Here is a 17,510-nt window from a genome sequence, read left to right as displayed (position 1 = left end):
ATCCTGTGCTATGGGGTTCCATTGTTCATAGATGGAGGAAGGCATGCCAGTCTTGGCAGGAAGCGTAGTCTTGCTGCAGAAGCCCTCTGCTGGTGACTATTTGCCCTATTGTCTGGCTGAAACAGCTGAAAAGACATTAAAGGAATTAATCAAAACATGATTAAAAAGTCCCTGAGGAAAACAGCAATAAGCACTGACAAATGGTTGGGAGGTAGTTTGGAGGAGTGAGGAGTTTGCAGTGAGGTTTGTTATAAAACATGGGCCTATCGCATAGTAGTAACACTGACCATAGCAGGAGACATTGATTTTGCTAGATAGCTGCATATGTTATAGAATAATATTTTCAGAGAAGAAAAGATCACTGAAGAACAGTGAAAGTCAGGCTGATGAGGATGCACCAAAATGGCAAATGCAGTATTGTGCAGATTATTGCTGGTCTTCAACTGCTGGTCACTTCACTGATCATCCCCCTGAGAAAAGTCTTGAGTTATTCTTAAAAGCATTGAAAGAAAAAAGAACAATGTGAGGAGGCAACCTGGTTTCTTAAAAATGGAGGAATGCTGCAGGGTTCAGTGCCTCAAGCTACCTGTGAAACAAATACAGAGGTCACGAGGAAGATCTTTTTTGCCTCTGTTGTCTTACGTAGCACAGTGGGCTATGGATGGTTCTAAGATGTGCTGAATAATATTTTCAAAGAAGCAAGCTTGGCAGTCCTTGTAAACAGCAGGAAAGTGTAGTGGCTTGAGACAGTAATTGGCAGCAAGCAGCTGCCTGTCTCCTGCTTGCCCTCTGGGATGTATGAAGTCATGATGGCCAAAGTCCTCTGTTTTGATCTCCTTGCCGTATGCTTTTACAGTCTGCAGCTCAGTGATGATGTCCGTCTGATGCTGAGAATCATAGAATCATAGAATCATTAAGGTTGGAAAAGACCCTTAAGATCATTGAGTCCAACCGTCAACCCAACACCACCATGTCCACTAAACCATGTCCCTAAGCGCCACATCTACACGTCTTTTAAATAATTCCAGGGATGGTGACTCAACCACTTCCCTAGGCAGCCTGGTCCAATGTTTAACCACTCTTTCAGTAAAGAAATTTTTCCTCATTTCCAATCTAAACGTCCCCTGGCGCAACTTGAGGCCATTTCCTCTTGTCCTATCGCTTGTTACTTGGGAGAAGAGACCGACACCCACCTCGCTACAACCTCCTTTCAGGTAGTTGTAGAGAGCGATGAGGTCTCCCCTGAGCCTCCTTTTCTCCAGGCTAAACAACCCCAGTTCCCTCAGCCGCTCCTCATAAGACTTGTTCTCCAGACCCTTCACCAGCTTTGTTGCCCTTCTCTGGACACGCTCCAGCACCTCAACGTCCTTCTTGTAGTGAGGGGCCCAAAACTGAACACAGTATTCGAGGTGCGGCCTCACCAGTGCCGAGTACAGGGGCACGATCACTTCCCTAGTCCTGCTGGCCACACTGTTTCTTATACAGGCCAGGATGCCATTGGCCTTCTTGGCCGCCTGGGCACACTGCCGGCTCATGTTCAGCCGGCTGTCAACCAGCACCCCCAGGTCCTTTTCCACCAGGCAGCTTTCCAGCCACTCTTCCCCAAGCCTGTAGCATTGCATGGGGTTGTTGTGGCCCAAGTGCAGGACCCGGCACTTGGCCTTGTTGAATCTCAAGGCCAACTGTAGGCCTCGGCCCATTGATCCAGCCTGTCCAGGTCCCTCTGCAGAGCCTTCCTACCCTCGAGCAGATCAACACTCCCGCCCAACTTGGTGGTGTCTGCAAACTTACTGAGGGTGCACTCAATCCCCTCATCCAGATCATTGATAAAGATATTGAACAAGACTGGCCCCAGTACTGAGCCCTGGGGAACACCGCTCGTGACCGGCCGCCAACTGGATTTCACTCCATTCACCACAACTCTCTGGGCCCGGCTGTCCAGCCAGTTTACCCAGCGAAGAGTACACCTGTCTAAGCCATGAGACGCCAAATGATGTGCAGAGTACGGTTAGTGTCTTCCAGAGGAATGTGGAATGATTTGACCTACGTCACCAGTGTGGACAAGACAAAGATGGGCTTCTGCAGGAGGATAAAATATAGCTGAGATATATGGCCACTAAGAAGAAGGGAAATTTTAATAGGCAGAAAAATAAGGCTTCTTAAGATATATGTATTCTAGATTCTAGTATATGTGGAGGAGACCTCTAGAAGATTGACATGTGAAGACAGCTGGCTTTTCAAAATGAATTCTTAGGACCAGCAACTCTCAGCACTATATCATAAATGGGGATAAGCACAAAAGGGATCAGTGCAGGGGTGACGCATTGGTGTGATAACAAGGCAGAAGCTCCAGCTGTTTGGAAGGTGTCAGGTGAAAGGGCTGCCTGCTAAGTACTGTGCTTTTTGACCCACTGGAGGGTAGCATGCCAAGAACTAGGTATTGCAGAGTGCAGTTAGGTGACCTGACTGAATGAAAAGGTTGAATTCCAAAGACACTACAAGCTACTAGAAATACAGCAGAGATTACAATGGCACATCACCGTGTACGCATTATGGGCCCCTTCCTTCCCTACCCAAAATGAGAACCTCCTTTTACTCACTGTATGTGAAAAATAAATGCAACTCACCTTGCAGGGACTTTAAATTAACATCTGTAATGCAATGTGGCATTGCAGTGATGAGCACCTGAAAATCTTGTGTTATCCAAGCAGAGCTTGTGTGTTAAATAACACGAGATCACATAGTGCATAATAAGAAGGAAGCAAATTATTGGATAGTTGCTTGTTATTAGGTGAACCGTCAGTCCTATTCACTAAGCAAGACAGGCATCCAGTGAAAAAATGGTAATTTATAGTCATGTACCATAATGCATACATGCAAGAAACCAAATTAAATCAATCGATGCAGTTATTTAAAACACCTACCGAACTTTTGAATTTTTGTAATCATAAGTATTCTGTTCATATGTTTTTGTGAGTACAGTATTTATACATTGTGTCTGAAAAGTATAAAGTGTTATATGAGTAAAGAGTATTATTTCACAATTTTCATGGAAATTCCACACCCCTTGATTTCTCTTGCCTGATCCTGACTAAACAAATCTCCATGATATGCTTTTGTTTGTATGGCTTTTCCCTTCTTCTGCCTGTGGTAACAGATTCTGTAAGTGCATAAATGTTTGACAGACATGCTAATCCAGCAGATGGTGCTGCATGTCTGTGCATTTCAGGGTTTTTTTTGTTGTTTTCTTTTTTAACAACAACAGTTATCAACTCCTCAGTTAAAAGGGAAAATATAATTCCTATTTTTGAATATATATACACACACAGAAGGGTTTTTTCTGAATTATGTGTGTTATTTTTAAAGCTGTTAGAGAAACAAAAGTAATTGTAACATGACAAACTATTTTCTTCTGTTAACATTCCTTTTGGATTGAATTTTCAATTATGTAGACCACTGTGCCCATTTGTTCAAATTACGTAAATGTAAAATGTAAAACCACTCTTTCTGGCCTTTAAAAGACTTACAGCTCCTCTTGTGCCTGTTAAAAAAAAAAAAAAAAAAATTCTGTTTGTTTGTTTATGCCCAAGCTCCTTAAATGATTATCTGTGTGAAAATAAAGATTTCAGTTATGATTTGCTTTCTAGCAAGTGATACTTTTGTTATCTAAAATACAGGAAAACATTTTTTCCTGACTGTACATCTAAGCCATCTACTGAAAAAAAGAGTCATTTAAAGGGTTATTGGATTATTTGTAACTAAACCGATGTAGCCAGTTAGTGTCATTTAATCACTGTTTATAATAAATTTCACATGTGAACGTTTTCCTCTGTAAGTCGCAGGGTGTTTGATAATGGGATGTAATGGGGCACATTGTATCTTTTCTTTCAGATGGGTGCACTAAGACTGCTAACGCAATGGAAGAAGCAGAAGTGGGAAGAGAGATTGAGGGGACCACGCAAGTGGATATGAGATCAGAACATGCAGGAAGTTTGAAGGATGGAGAATCTGGCATGATAATGACTTAAGTATTGACTAAAATCTGATGTCTGTATTGAAACCTGGATCTGCTGACTTAGATAGGAGAAACACAGTTGCATAAAAAGGAAAATTGCTCATAATCCAGGTCCGATGTATTATCAGTTACACATAGTCTATTGCTAACCAGTGAATGACATAAATTGGCACCAATTTTAATATATTGGTCTTAGGAAAAAAAGACAAACATAAGCCAAAATCAAATACCTCTGAAGTCTGAGGAAGTTTAAATTTGTCACCAGTAGGTTCTCTTTGGCCTCTTCTATACTTTTTGCATAGTTGTGCTGGTGAAGGCTGTGACTTGCTGGTACAGTGCTGTGGGTATGGGCTTTTGTGTGGTGGATATGGGGGCAGAGGAGAGAAAACCATGCTTTTGCTGCAATATTCATTTGAAAAATTACTATAAGCCATACCAGCATAGGGTGGTTTCTTTTACTTGTACAACCTGAGTTTTCAGTAAGAGACTGCTAGGGTAGCTGTAACAACAAATGCCTTTAAGTAGAGACAAAAGCTTATTTTATGTCAGTGGCGAAGGGTCTGTACAGCCCCTTTGAGCATCAGCCAACAGAGGGCACTGCAGCCAGCAGTCTGAATGGTGCCCAGTGGGTTAGGATGTACGTTTTCAAAACACTGTTCAGAAAATGTTCATGTAAAACCATTACTAGGCTTTATTTAATAACCTCCTAACCCCCTCTCTCTCTCCTCCTCCTCCCCTGTGTTCCTCTAATGCCTTTTACAGCTCTTGCTGCACAGCGTGAAGCCTTAGAGCTGTATTCATCAATGACTCACACCCTTGCTTAGGGGCCAATTTTCATGGAAGCTATACAGGAAAATCTTGAAATGCACCTATCTCATGCAGGGCACAAGATGATTTCTCTATTCATTACTATTCCAAAAGGACTTGTTGCCCTTTGGAAATGTTCAGATATTACTTACATTTGTGTGTGCATGCATACGTGTGCAGAGCTAACTTGCCTTTAGATTTGAGTGTTCTAAAAATAAAAAGGTATTGTTATTATCATTGACACTAGTCAGCTGAAAGGTAACTAAGGACCTGCTTACACTGAGTGGAAGCAGGCAAATGCAAAAGAAAAAGCAGCACTGTGCTTTAGATGAGCAAATCCTACAGACTCAAGCACAAAACTTGTTAAAAATCACCCTTTTGTTTGATGCTATGATTAGCAGCCTTCTGATGAATTTGGGAGTAAAGCCAAGGACTTACTCTGAGAAACCAAACTGCACTTTTGCCTCCAGAAGTTATTTGTGTAGGTCAAGGTTATAGTACATTTCTAAAACCCTAGAAGAAAACATGTTCCTTTCCCTTAAGACATCATGTGTTAACTCAAGCTTTTAACTTTGTGGGGGAGAGGGAGATAAAATCATAGAAATTATTAGCTAAAATGACCTTTCTGTTTAAAACCCATTTGACAGGAAGGGAGTCTTTACTGCAAAATTGCCAGTCATAGAATAATTACGTTCTGAGGGGTTGCTAATTATAACCAAAATTACTTTAAACAGTTTTGAGGAAGAGACTGAGACTTACTGTTTAGCATAAAGCAGTTTTATTTACGCATGTACAAAGTAGCTTATATCCCTACAGGATTAAACTAATTGCAATATTTCACTGTAAGTTGTTGTAAAAATTGTGTCATGCAATGGGGAATCAGAACTGGTAAGAAAAAAGAAGGTAAAATATACTTTTGCTTTCATAATATTTTGAACTCAGGCATTTCATATTGTAATTCCAAAAATAGCATTTTCCTTCTCTTTGTTTCTTAAATAGAATGGAAAAATCTCTTTCTGCAGATCAGGCCTATCCAGTGACATTAACTTCTACCTTTAGTCTGCTCAGGTGAGTTCCTCAAGAACGTGTTGAAGATCAGATTTGTTTTTTCCCTATTCGTGGATATTGTTTTGCCTAAGTGACTTTTGCTAACGTAACTTTTTGCTTGGCAGATCAGTTTTTTCCGTGTTAAGATGGCCTAACGAGAGCATTGTGTTACAACAGTGCATAGAATTACCAAGCTCCACATGTATGTTACACATAACAGGAAAATTCATGACCCTATCAGATCCAAAAAATAGGCAGTGAGTCCCATAAGGGCAGTAGTATGATCCTTGTTTTAAAGATGATGAAACAGAGGCACCACGAGGTTAAGCGACTTGCCTCAGATTGCCCAGAATACAAAGTAAGAGATGAGAATTTTTGACTTGTGTTTTATTTGCAGACACAACTTTAACACCTACATGAAAGTAATTCCTATTTTGTTTACATGGGGTAGTTCGTATCCAGTTCTTCCTTTCTAAAGTCCATTTGTGCTGTAGAGAATATGTAGGGATTGTGAATGTACCCGTAAGTAGCATTCCACAGTTGTCAACTAATGTTGACATTGTCCAACTAATTGTCAGGCCAAGCGAGGGACCACAGTATATGGGTGAATAATTTGATCCAAGATGGATTTGTACTCTACCAACATAGCCTGAAATCTTCTAATGCTTTTGGATTTGACTGTGAGCTGTTCATTGTTGTTTGAGCCTGTTCTTTTTTATTACCATATTTTCTCTGGATATCATTTCTGTGTACCTTATCTTTGTATAAAAGGCCACATCTTTACCATATTTCCAGGGAGTAGTCAGTAGAAGCATACAAAATTTACTGCTGTAGACCAAAATATGGCAGATAAAGGTAGTGCATTACAAAGTTCTTGCCCTCAATCACGCAGAAGGCTCTCTATGCTTCTGTGAGCAGTGGTACATATGTGGCTACACTGTAATGGGAGAAGGGTTAACAGCAAACCAAGACAGTTTCTGCAGCAAAAGCAGAGGGAATCTTTCTGAGCAATTACCTTTTATGTAATAAACAATGTCAGCGGTCAATAGAGGGAGTTTTCTTACCCTAATCCCCTTCCATTTAACTTAAAATAGAAATGCTATTAGTTTGACTAGCAGGTTGGTGTATCATGAACCCTGGCCATACATGGTTGCATGTTAAATTTAACTGCCAGCAGAAGTGTTACTACAGTAGCCTTTGTCTATCCTTTCCTTGAATAAAATACAATAAACAAATAAAATGCATGCTAGAGCTTCAGTGGTGTTAGGTGCTTTTGGCAGACATGTCTATTGATATACTGCAGTCTCTTTGGAATACAGAGTACATTGCTTTTTTTACAGATTCTGTTGGCATCATGAAATTTTGAGTAGCTTCTCCTATACTTTTAGCTTCTATTGACTCTGAAAATCCAGCTCTAATTACTAATGGATACTTTCCAAAATAATTTCGTTTTGGTAAAGGACACACATAACCTGTGATCATTAGATATCTACTGGCAATACAGTTAGCTTGTGTTTTGACTAACCCTTAAAGGAGGGGAAGGTTTGATATGAGAGAAATGCCAAAAGCCATGATAAGTGCTTAAGGTAATGAAGAATTTAAAGATTACAACAGCATATCTGTCTTTCTACATACAAGCTTTGACTTTCAATGAATGTGATTTTCTTCATGGATGTGGTGAGATTTTTGGTACAGAATGACCACACAGCTGAATATTCCATAGCTGAATAGGTCCCAGCTCAGTTACAGGATGCAGAAAAGACCAGAGCTTCAAGGCAGCATGCTTATAGTTTTCTCTGTGTTACATATAAACAGCATCTCTGTCTACTGTTCTTTGTAGTGAAGTGCAGCTACTGTGATCTCTTTCCTGACCATCAGTTTTCCCATGTCCTCTTTTTTACTTCAGAAATACACTTACCTGAAGAAGAGTTGCACTCAAAAAAGAAAAATGGGGCGCAAAATTCGAGATAAAGTAAGTTAGTCCTACTTAATATTATCAAAGGTTATACACAAAAGTAGCAGAAATTGCAAATGGATCCTTTTTATATTGTTTTTTATCACTTTCTTTATAAATGGTGTAATGGTAAAGCAAGGGCAATGCCATGGAAGGCCTTACAATTATAGGAAGCTGATCAAAGAGAAGAACCTTAACCTGACCTTAGCCATAGCCATTCCCAGTGTTGCTGAAGTCTCAAGTAACTGCAGTTTCTTCTGTTCCCCACTTGTGTCTATGAATCCTCAGTGCTTGAATCCTTCTGCTTTTGGCTTATAAAATCCTGTGTCTGCAATAAGATTCTTCATTTTATTCCTCATTTTGGCAGTACTGAGGGAATCAGAACAGTTGTTAATTGTTTATTTCTTAGCAGTTCTGTTTTTTGTGTAAGGAAATTAGCCTTCCTCCTACCGGCATATGTGGAGCCAGAGAATACCCCAGAGTTGTCAAGGCAACAGCTTTTGCCTGGGGAACCGCAGAAGAGAAAGTGACAGGAACATCCTCCAGAGAACCAAGGTCTTTTGTTGTATGTCATATAAACATGCGCGTGGTCCCTTTACTGCAAACAGTATCTATTTACAGGTTAGTGAAAGTAGAAGTTACACACAGTGCAGCACAATGAGATGGAGCTTATGCTTCTGACAAAAACATTCTAATGTATATGCAGGTATATAATTGCAGGCCCAAACTGGGCTTCTCTTCAATGTATTTGTTCTGTTGTGCAGGGTCATTACATGGCCATGTAAAAATACTGGCATAAATCAAATGTTTTTAGACTTTTGGAAGGGAAAGGGAGCTTGGTTTTCTTTACTACCTAGAACTTTTAGCAAGCAAAACTTTCTACTTAATATTTTTATTACTATTCAGTGCTCCAGAAGAAGGGTGTCTATTGGTCTAAATTACTAACTGGATTTTTATGGTGATACTGCTTGCCTTCACTGGGAGATTTGTTTCTCATGCTAGACAAACTTTAAAAACAGTGAATCAGATCCTTAGCTAGTATAAAGCACATAGCTCATCTGAACCAACAGAGCTATTCTAAATTTTATCTGGTACAGACTGTTGATGCATGAATTCAACATGGAAAATGTCATCGCAAGAGTGCTAGAAATGCATATAACCTAGCAAAAGTACCTTCATTCTGTCACAAGGGCAGGATCCAAGGATTCTTTCTGCATTGTAGTATTTCTGGAATTTCTACTGCCTCAACAGCCAACAGTTAGAAAAATCTTACATCTGTATATTATAGTTGGAATAGTCAATGCATATTTCTATGGAGGCATGAAAAATTATACAGTTATAAGGCTATCAAGAGTGTAATAACATATTTTGTATGGGGACATCAGATGGTCCTAAGACTTGTTGCTGTGCTTAGTATTCGGTAGGCAGTATTACCATCTTCATGCAATAGTTACTTGATATGTCTAAAGTGCATATTTGCTGTCATGTTACTGCTGTATGTATAGTAAAATACTATATAGGACATAGCATAATCTTGTTTGATATTATGATCCTGTAATTTTCTTTAAAAAGATTAATCTTGTAAATACTTTAACGTTATATTAGTAGTTGCAGTAAGCTGTTTAAGATTTATGTGCAGCAGCATTATTTATATTTATAGTCAGTGACCTTGATACCTTGTGCTCACAGTTAAGTTGAGATATTTTTCTGTTACTTTGTTTCTTTATTTTCTTGGCCTTGGTTAAAACAAACTAAAACACTGATGTTTGATTTTTGATTTACAAAAGAACTTCCAAACTTTTACAAACTGTGATACACATAGATATCGGAGCTATTTTAACACTTACTCCCATTTCAGGTAGTCATTTATGCCATTGGGGAGTGACTAAGGTACACCTACAGATACAAAACATTACCTATGAATTAGGCTCTTTGAAGTGCAGTATCAGTCATTGCAGAATAAGGTTCTGAGCCTAGGAGTATAGATGAAAATAAATACAATCCCTTTAAAAGGTATAATATTTGAATTTAGGTTGCAACATAGACAGATGTATGAAATGGTCTCTCCTGACATGTCAGCTGAAATATCAGAAATCCTATTTCTAATCCCTTCCATGTAATACGGCATGGGGACATAGATACATATCAACCATAAAGAGAAACAGCACAGCCTTTCAGACAGACTCCGCAGGCTGCCTATAATTCAATCCCTCTTCTCCAGCCTCTCCACCCACTGGTTGAGTCTCTCATTGCCCTTCCAACACCTAATGCACTCCTGACACAATGGAGGGAGGGCAGGAGCAGTGTGGTGAAAAATTAGACGCTGCAGACAAAAACTTGACAGACTGTCTTTCTCCTAGTGTCACAATATGAACTGGCCAAGTGAAAAATAATGGCCATTATCCCGTCTCACTGAGTGACTTAAATGACTTACAGCCACATGCAGAGAAAGTTCTTTGGACTATTTCCATGGGGTTTTTAAATTTAATTTGCATTATAAGATGTACAAGGTGGATTTTTACAGTTTAAGCAGCTTCATTTTTCTCTGACCCCTGTGTAAAGTAAGGATAATTTCACTGAACTCATTGGAGTAACGTCATTATCAAATGGATGTTGCGAGTGCGCTTCTTCAGTCCTTAGGCAACTTTCCAGTTGTTGCTTCTCTATGCTCATGATAAGCTCCTATTTACATCTTCCCTAAGATTGAGGTTTCTAGGCATGCTGTGTGTTCAACCAGCACTGTACCTGTGACTTTCTCAGGAAAGATAGCTCTTTATGAATGGTGTCAGTGTTGTAAAGGTCATAATTTGAGTCAACATCCAGGAGTCTCATGCACCCAAGCAGCTTCTATATTGGTAACAATCTGGAAAATGTGGGTATTCTAATAAGCACAGTGTTACATTTACAACATTACAAATACTGTCTCAGGTTCACTTGAATGTGAGCTGAATGCTTGTCTTTGACATTCCAGGCTAGTACCTATATCCTGGGATGCTGGCCAGGCCTCTCTTTCTTACCTTTGTCAGAAATCCAGTCTTTGACTTGAGATACTTTTCCCTCTGAAAGTTTCACTAAAATTGGTAAACTCCTGTGAAAAGTTTCAATTCTGAGAAGAACAGTTTTCTTGAAGAATTCCCAGCAAGTTCTTTACAAGACCTGTGGTAAAAGCAACTGTTCTCTGCCTCCATGTCCAGTTACTTGTGCTAATTCAAAAGCATAGCCGTGGACTTGAGAAGAGAGGCTGTATGAGCAGAAGCACCCAGAGTCTAAATGTAAGAGGAGAGGAGAGGGACTGAGAGCTGTTAGTACTGTAACTGTTATATCACATGGGAATTTGAGCCACAAAACCTAGCTATCCCTCATTGTGTGCTACAGCTTCTGTAACCTGACCTGGCCAATAAACCCTTTAATTACTTACAATTGGGGCCATGCTTTTATACATGTACAAAAGCCAGGAGAAGACTGCTTGTACCTATTCACTGGTTGCTGTTAGTGTGTACAGCTCTTAAAAAGCACACTACGAGCAGCCATGAGCATGATGTGCTTTCTGAGCTTTTCATCTCCCATCCATGCTAACTGCCATCTGGAGTGCCTATGGACAACGCGTGCATGTCATGTTTGGAAGGCCTTCCAACATACTAAGGCACTGCACGTACTTGATCATAAGGCTTTTTCTGGGTGTGCCTGAAGCCATGCTTATATGGATAGCATGTCTGGTCTTGAAAGCACACTGAAGTATGACTTGAGAGGCAACAGAAGATGCTGTTTGTCTTCTATTTATTACTAATGTAGATAAGATACTGTAAATAATGGCAAGCCAAAAAACCTCAGATTGTTACAAGTGCAACATACCAGAAACTGCATTCTTCCCTTTGCAGTGGAAATGTATTTAGTAATCTCTTCCCATTTATTATTTCTGATGGAAGAAAAATCTTACCACAGAATTAGCCAATATTTCATATACCTGAATCCATGTTCATTCTTCCAACAGCACCCTTCATCTTTTCTCCCTTCTTTCCCTTTTTTTGAATTTGTGGTTAGACAGAGCAAGGTGTTTTCTCAAACTGCATTAAGAAAGGTCTTATCTCTTCCTGGTTGTTATTGCCCCAGAAAATGCATATTGTATTTTGTCTGCTGGTATGGAAGTGAAATAAAACCAAAAATCTGCTGCAATGAATATAAAACTATGAAAGTTAAGAACTTGAAATCCAGTGGAGTTCTGATTCCATATTTAATATGCATTAGAAACATGAATTTATAGTAAAATAATATTTTTATGAATTATTACTAGCAGAAAATCAAATAATAATGTGTGCTTTTTCCTTTTTTCACCTTTGTTCCAATGTGCTAAAATAATTTTTTTTTGCAGCGTAGCACTCTGCTACACTGTTGATGAAACCTGAAGTACATGACAATATGACTGAAATTCATTATCAAGCAAATAGTGTAGTGAACTTTGCAGCGAATCATCACAAAGTAATCTTGCTTTTCTCTCTGGCCTTACTCTAGATGTGATTTGCACTCTTATGGAAAGAGGACCTTGTGCTGTTTTTGATGTTACATACAAATGGTTTTGCTTTGTAAAATTTCCATTATGCCTGTTTACGTTTAGTAGCAGTGTTATTTATTCAAGTTGTACTGATTTGAAAGTAGAAGTCTTTAACACTAAGCCCCTTCAAAGTTTCTCATAAATTTGTGACACTTTGCCAGCATTGCTCACAAAACAGCATAGAGCTGCTGGAAGGAAATGCCCCAGCTGCAGGAATAAGTGGAGCCAAAAAGTAATGTCCAAATAGAAATTACCCAGTTTGTGATTTCGCTTTGATCACCAGATGTTTGTCATGTGACTTCAGCATTAGAGAATATGAGAGAGGAGAAAGTGGATGGTGTGATGCTTAGCTTAAATCTAACACAAGAGCTCATAGCTCAGCAATAGATATACACAAACAGTTATTGGCTTTATCCATTTTGGTTGAGAGATTCCTTGTTTTATCATGACATGGATTACAGCAAACTATGTCCCCATGCAAAGTTTTGGTTTGGTTTCTTAATTTTTTAAACTCTGGAAGACTATGTAAGCAGGTCAAGGTACATTCCAGATTAATAGTATAGATTACTCTGTTTTGATTGGTAATTTGTCTCTATCAAGAGCCTAACTGTTCTTTGTGTCCTGGTTTATAGTGACGTTAGTAAATTATAGAGAGTACTATTCTCGGCTCCTAAGGGTTGCAGAATTGGATTCATATCATTCTCCTGGTTTTAGTGTTGGCATTCATTTGGTTTAACTTCCTCCAACACAGTGTACTTGAAGGAGCTTTTTTCAGCTTCTCTTAGTTATGAATTAGTTGAGCCCTTTCAAAATGCATATAATTGAAAGGACACTTTTGAGTTTTCAAGTCGTAACCCCTTATCATTTCTGTCAACCATCTCATATAATGCAAAGCTCCATCTAAAATCTCCTTATGATTTTTGCTCTTATTAACCTTGCAGGATAGCTGACGCAAACTTTTGGTGCTCTAGGGATTAAAAAGTCTCTCGAAATGTCCATCCTAAACTTATTCAGGATCTGTTTATAGCTACTTATTCTGATAATAGAAATATTATGTGATGCATGCCATAGAATTTCTAAGTGAATCTGGGTAAATGACTTAATCTCTATGTTTGACTGTTGTCCCAAAGCATGAGTCATTCCCCTCCATCCTCTCCCACCTGGCCACACATTTGTGTCCCCTGCTGTCTCAGGTAATTGTCAATTACTTTACTGATCTATGTCAGTACCTTAGTCTGGCAAAAGTACGCTCAGTTTTAAGAGGATAGTTTTACACTGGAATAGTGAAATAAAACAGCTCAGCAAATGGCCTAGGAAGCACATAGAGAGGGGAGGACAGAGGCAGGGCCTGTCAGTTACATTTCTAGTTTAGGTTGCTGTGGAACTATAGCCTCGATTCTAGTTTGATAAAGCTATGATAATACTTTCTTTTCCTACATTTTGTCCATATTATCTGTTTAGTTTTTAAGCTCTCCAGATCAAAGACTGCATCTTTTAGTGAATTGCACAGTGACAACTACAGTGGATCCCCACATTTAGCTATTGAGACAGTACTGATAGAAGATCACAATAGAAGCAGCATGCTTTTTTTGATGGCTTACCTTCTATCACGCTTTTGGGTTGTGCTGCAAATGTATCCAGCTTTACTGAAAACAGATTATATTCTCTGCTGATTATATTTCAGCTTATTACTTATGCTATAATGTGAACTTTTAATTAGGTGGACTTCGTTTTTTCATAGTGCTTCTTCTGAGAAGCATAGGTTTCATTAGCTATATAAATACCCACTTTTCCTTATAACATGAAGTTTTTTTACTTGTGAACTTCCTTGACCTACTTAGCAGTCCTAACAGCAATTAGTTTTGAAGCCTTTTTTCTCTATAAACCACAGAAGTGTGTGATATAGGTTTACATTACAACATAGGTTTTTAATGTAAGAGAAAATAATGCCACCTATTAGTTTGGAATCTGGACAAAAATATGTATTTTATAATAGGTGCTTTTATGTGAAACAAAATATTCTTAACATTTTTAACAACTTCTGAATGTACTGTCTCCACCCTTCACTGTAGTATTTTGCATACGTCTGGTATTTCTGGGTCTGTTTCTCACAGCAGTGTAGAGAAAATTTCATGCTCTCACATTTTTCAGCCGTAATACTATTTACTTCGAAGAGAAATGAATATCCTCTAGTATTCTGCCAGTTCCCTCTCTAGACTTCCACACTGAGGTAGTTTTATTTGATCCTTTTATGCCAAAGATTAAATTTCCTTGTGTTGTATGGTGAGATACCAGTGCTTATTTTCAGGGAATAATCTTATGGAAAGTTCTGTGTTCAAGATTGTTTGCACCCAAATCCAAAATGCCAGTAGCCTTTGTTTCAGTAACAGAACATCTGATTTGCTCTCGTGCTTCCAGAGAAAGCCCATTTCCCAATACTTACATCTATTCTCCATCTTCCATTATGGGGCCAATCCCTTAGTTCTTACTCAGGAAAAAATAGAAGTAGTTAAGAATACTAATATTTCAAAAACAAATGCATAAACTTACATTGAGTCAATTCATGGGAAGGAATTGACTGAGGAGTTCTGAATGTTCATGGGGTTTAGGGTGTATAAGTTTGAACTGCGCTTAACACATTTCTTCCCTAACTTTATCCAATTCAGTAATTCTTGACTTTCTGAAATGTTCTTTTAACTTACCATATAGATGCTATAGGTGTTTCAGAGCCTGATCGCACTATGTTCAGACAAATATCCACTGTCTCCAATGAGGAATTTTACATTCAAAGAGGTTCCCCTGTGATAGGAGTTTTGCTTGAAGAGAGGAAGCTGGATCAATCCCACATGTTGTAGAGACTTAAAATCAGGAATTAATATGCAGTAGAGCTATGACAGTGGCTTTAATTCTACTCACATTAATTTTCACTGTTATTATTAATTAAACCCTGAAAATCAGGGATTTAATGGAAACTCTGACAGACCTTTAATTATAGCATTTCAACAGTCTTATAGTATAGGATGTCCTCTACTAGTGCACAGGACATTCTGTACTTGAGAGGGTACAGAAAGAAGTCATAGTTTTTGGTGTTCTTTATGTTCAGAACGTTTTTTAATTCATGACAGGCTTTTACTCTGTGTTGTCTGCTGCATCTGGGTAAGTTATATAAAGTGAATACTTTAATTGTTGTGTTCAAGAACAATTTGGAAACAGTTTTTAAATTTTTTTTAATGCAATTGCTCATTATTGTTCAAAATTATCTGTCATTGTTTTAGGAGAATGTATTTCAGTCTATGGATTTCACACAAGCTATTTATGTAGCATAGTGCATTATGCTCACAGATATGTCTACAATTTATATTATTTAGATTGCAAACTTCTGGCAGGACCTTTTTTTCTCTGTTTGTCTAACACCTATCATAGTGGGGTCCTGACCAGAATTCCTATGTGCGCCTATAATATAAGCCATAAATTACAGTAATTCATCACAGGTGATTTGTATCACTGTGTCTAAAGCCTTTCCATTATGTGTTCCATTGGGGCCTCAAGATGAACTGCTTAGGCCTTGACTGCGTAGGGTAAGAGTTATGTCAAAATGTATGGTGTGATTTACAGATACTGAATTGTCAGGTGGGATAGGAATCTGCAGGGAATAATCAGATATTGTGGATAGCAGTGTTCTGTAATGTTTAGTACATTGCATTTCAATTTATTCAAGCATACAACTATATAATATGTTTTTATGTGTGAAAGACAGTATTACACCCTCTCTGCTAATTTTTACAATTTTATCACAAATTTTGCAACCTATACTTTCTATTAAAGAACATTCCTGGATTCACGTGAATTTATGATAATTGAAATTGTCATTGAAGGGTGGAGGGACATGGACTCAGAGTTTTAACTCTGGAGACTATAAAGGAAGTACAGTCTAAAAGTCTCAAAGCCAGAGACAAATTTAACAGTATTAGTAGCTATTAACAATATTTATAGCTAAACCAGGAATTATTTTGGAGAAGCTGAGTAATGAGTTTTTAAATGTTTTTGATATTGGTATAATCAGTTAGCCACCTGTCCTCTTGATTAGATAACAGAACTATAAGAAATGAGAGAAAATATGTATGTTCTAAAATTAATAGGGAAAGGAATTTGAGGATGTTCCATATTAGAAAGGATTTTAACTTCTATGTGACTCGTTCTGAGATTTCTAAATTTATATAGTATACAATAATGTTTGGATGTGTCTATATGAACCAATTCTAGAAACATTTTAGGCAGTTAAAAAAAAATACTTTTTGCTAGGAATCTAGTGAAAACTATGTGCAATGGTTTGCATTTGCATTGCATACTCTATCCAAGTAAAAACTTTTTAAGATTCATGACATACCTTGCACAAGTTATGTTTGACTTATCCCATTTTTATAGAGCTACATACGTAGGAATGTGAATTATTGAATAGAACCAGTCCCCGCATTAGCAACCACTACTGAGCATCAGGAAGAACTCTTAAGAATTAAAAACTTCTGGATTACTTTAGGGATGATAAACACATGAGTTCCTGTGATCAGAAGTTGTTCTCTGAGATCCCAGTCCCAAGCAGTCTGGTTGGCTTTTCTCACATGATTACCTTGAGTGAGGCAAAAGTTACTGATACAAGTAAAGCCTAAAAGGTCACATTTCTTTTTTATCTGCCTGCAAAGGTAGACCCACTCTCATTCTCCACAGACAGTACTTCTGGTGGCCATGCATAAAAGTGGCTTAAAACTCAAATTAAGATCTTGAGTGCTGGCCCAGGGGATTACATCACCAGAGGGCAAGCTTGCCAAGTCCAGAAAACCACCAAAGCCATGGCACTACACTCTGTGCCACTTGCCGTAGAGACAACCCAATGCTGAGCACCTCCTACTCACTCTGTGTTCACATGAAATTATGACCCAGAAACCAAATTTACATAAACAGCTGATTCTCTTTTTCTTCGCTCAACTTTGTAGAGAACCCAGACTTCTAGCTTTGGTTCCAGCAGATTGTCAGAGCTCTGCAGTTTCTTTGCAATCTATGTCTAGTTTTACACCTACTGATAATTTTTCATTCTCCTATCTATCCAGAGCCTTCTTTCATGGATGGACATTTGAAATACC

The sequence above is a fragment of the Aptenodytes patagonicus genome, chromosome 6 (assembly GCF_965638725.1).
Source record: "Aptenodytes patagonicus chromosome 6, bAptPat1.pri.cur, whole genome shotgun sequence".
In the NCBI taxonomy this organism is placed as follows: domain Eukaryota; kingdom Metazoa; phylum Chordata; class Aves; order Sphenisciformes; family Spheniscidae; genus Aptenodytes; species Aptenodytes patagonicus.
The sequence above is the reverse complement of the archived record's forward strand: the minus strand, read 5'-3'. Positions refer to the sequence as shown.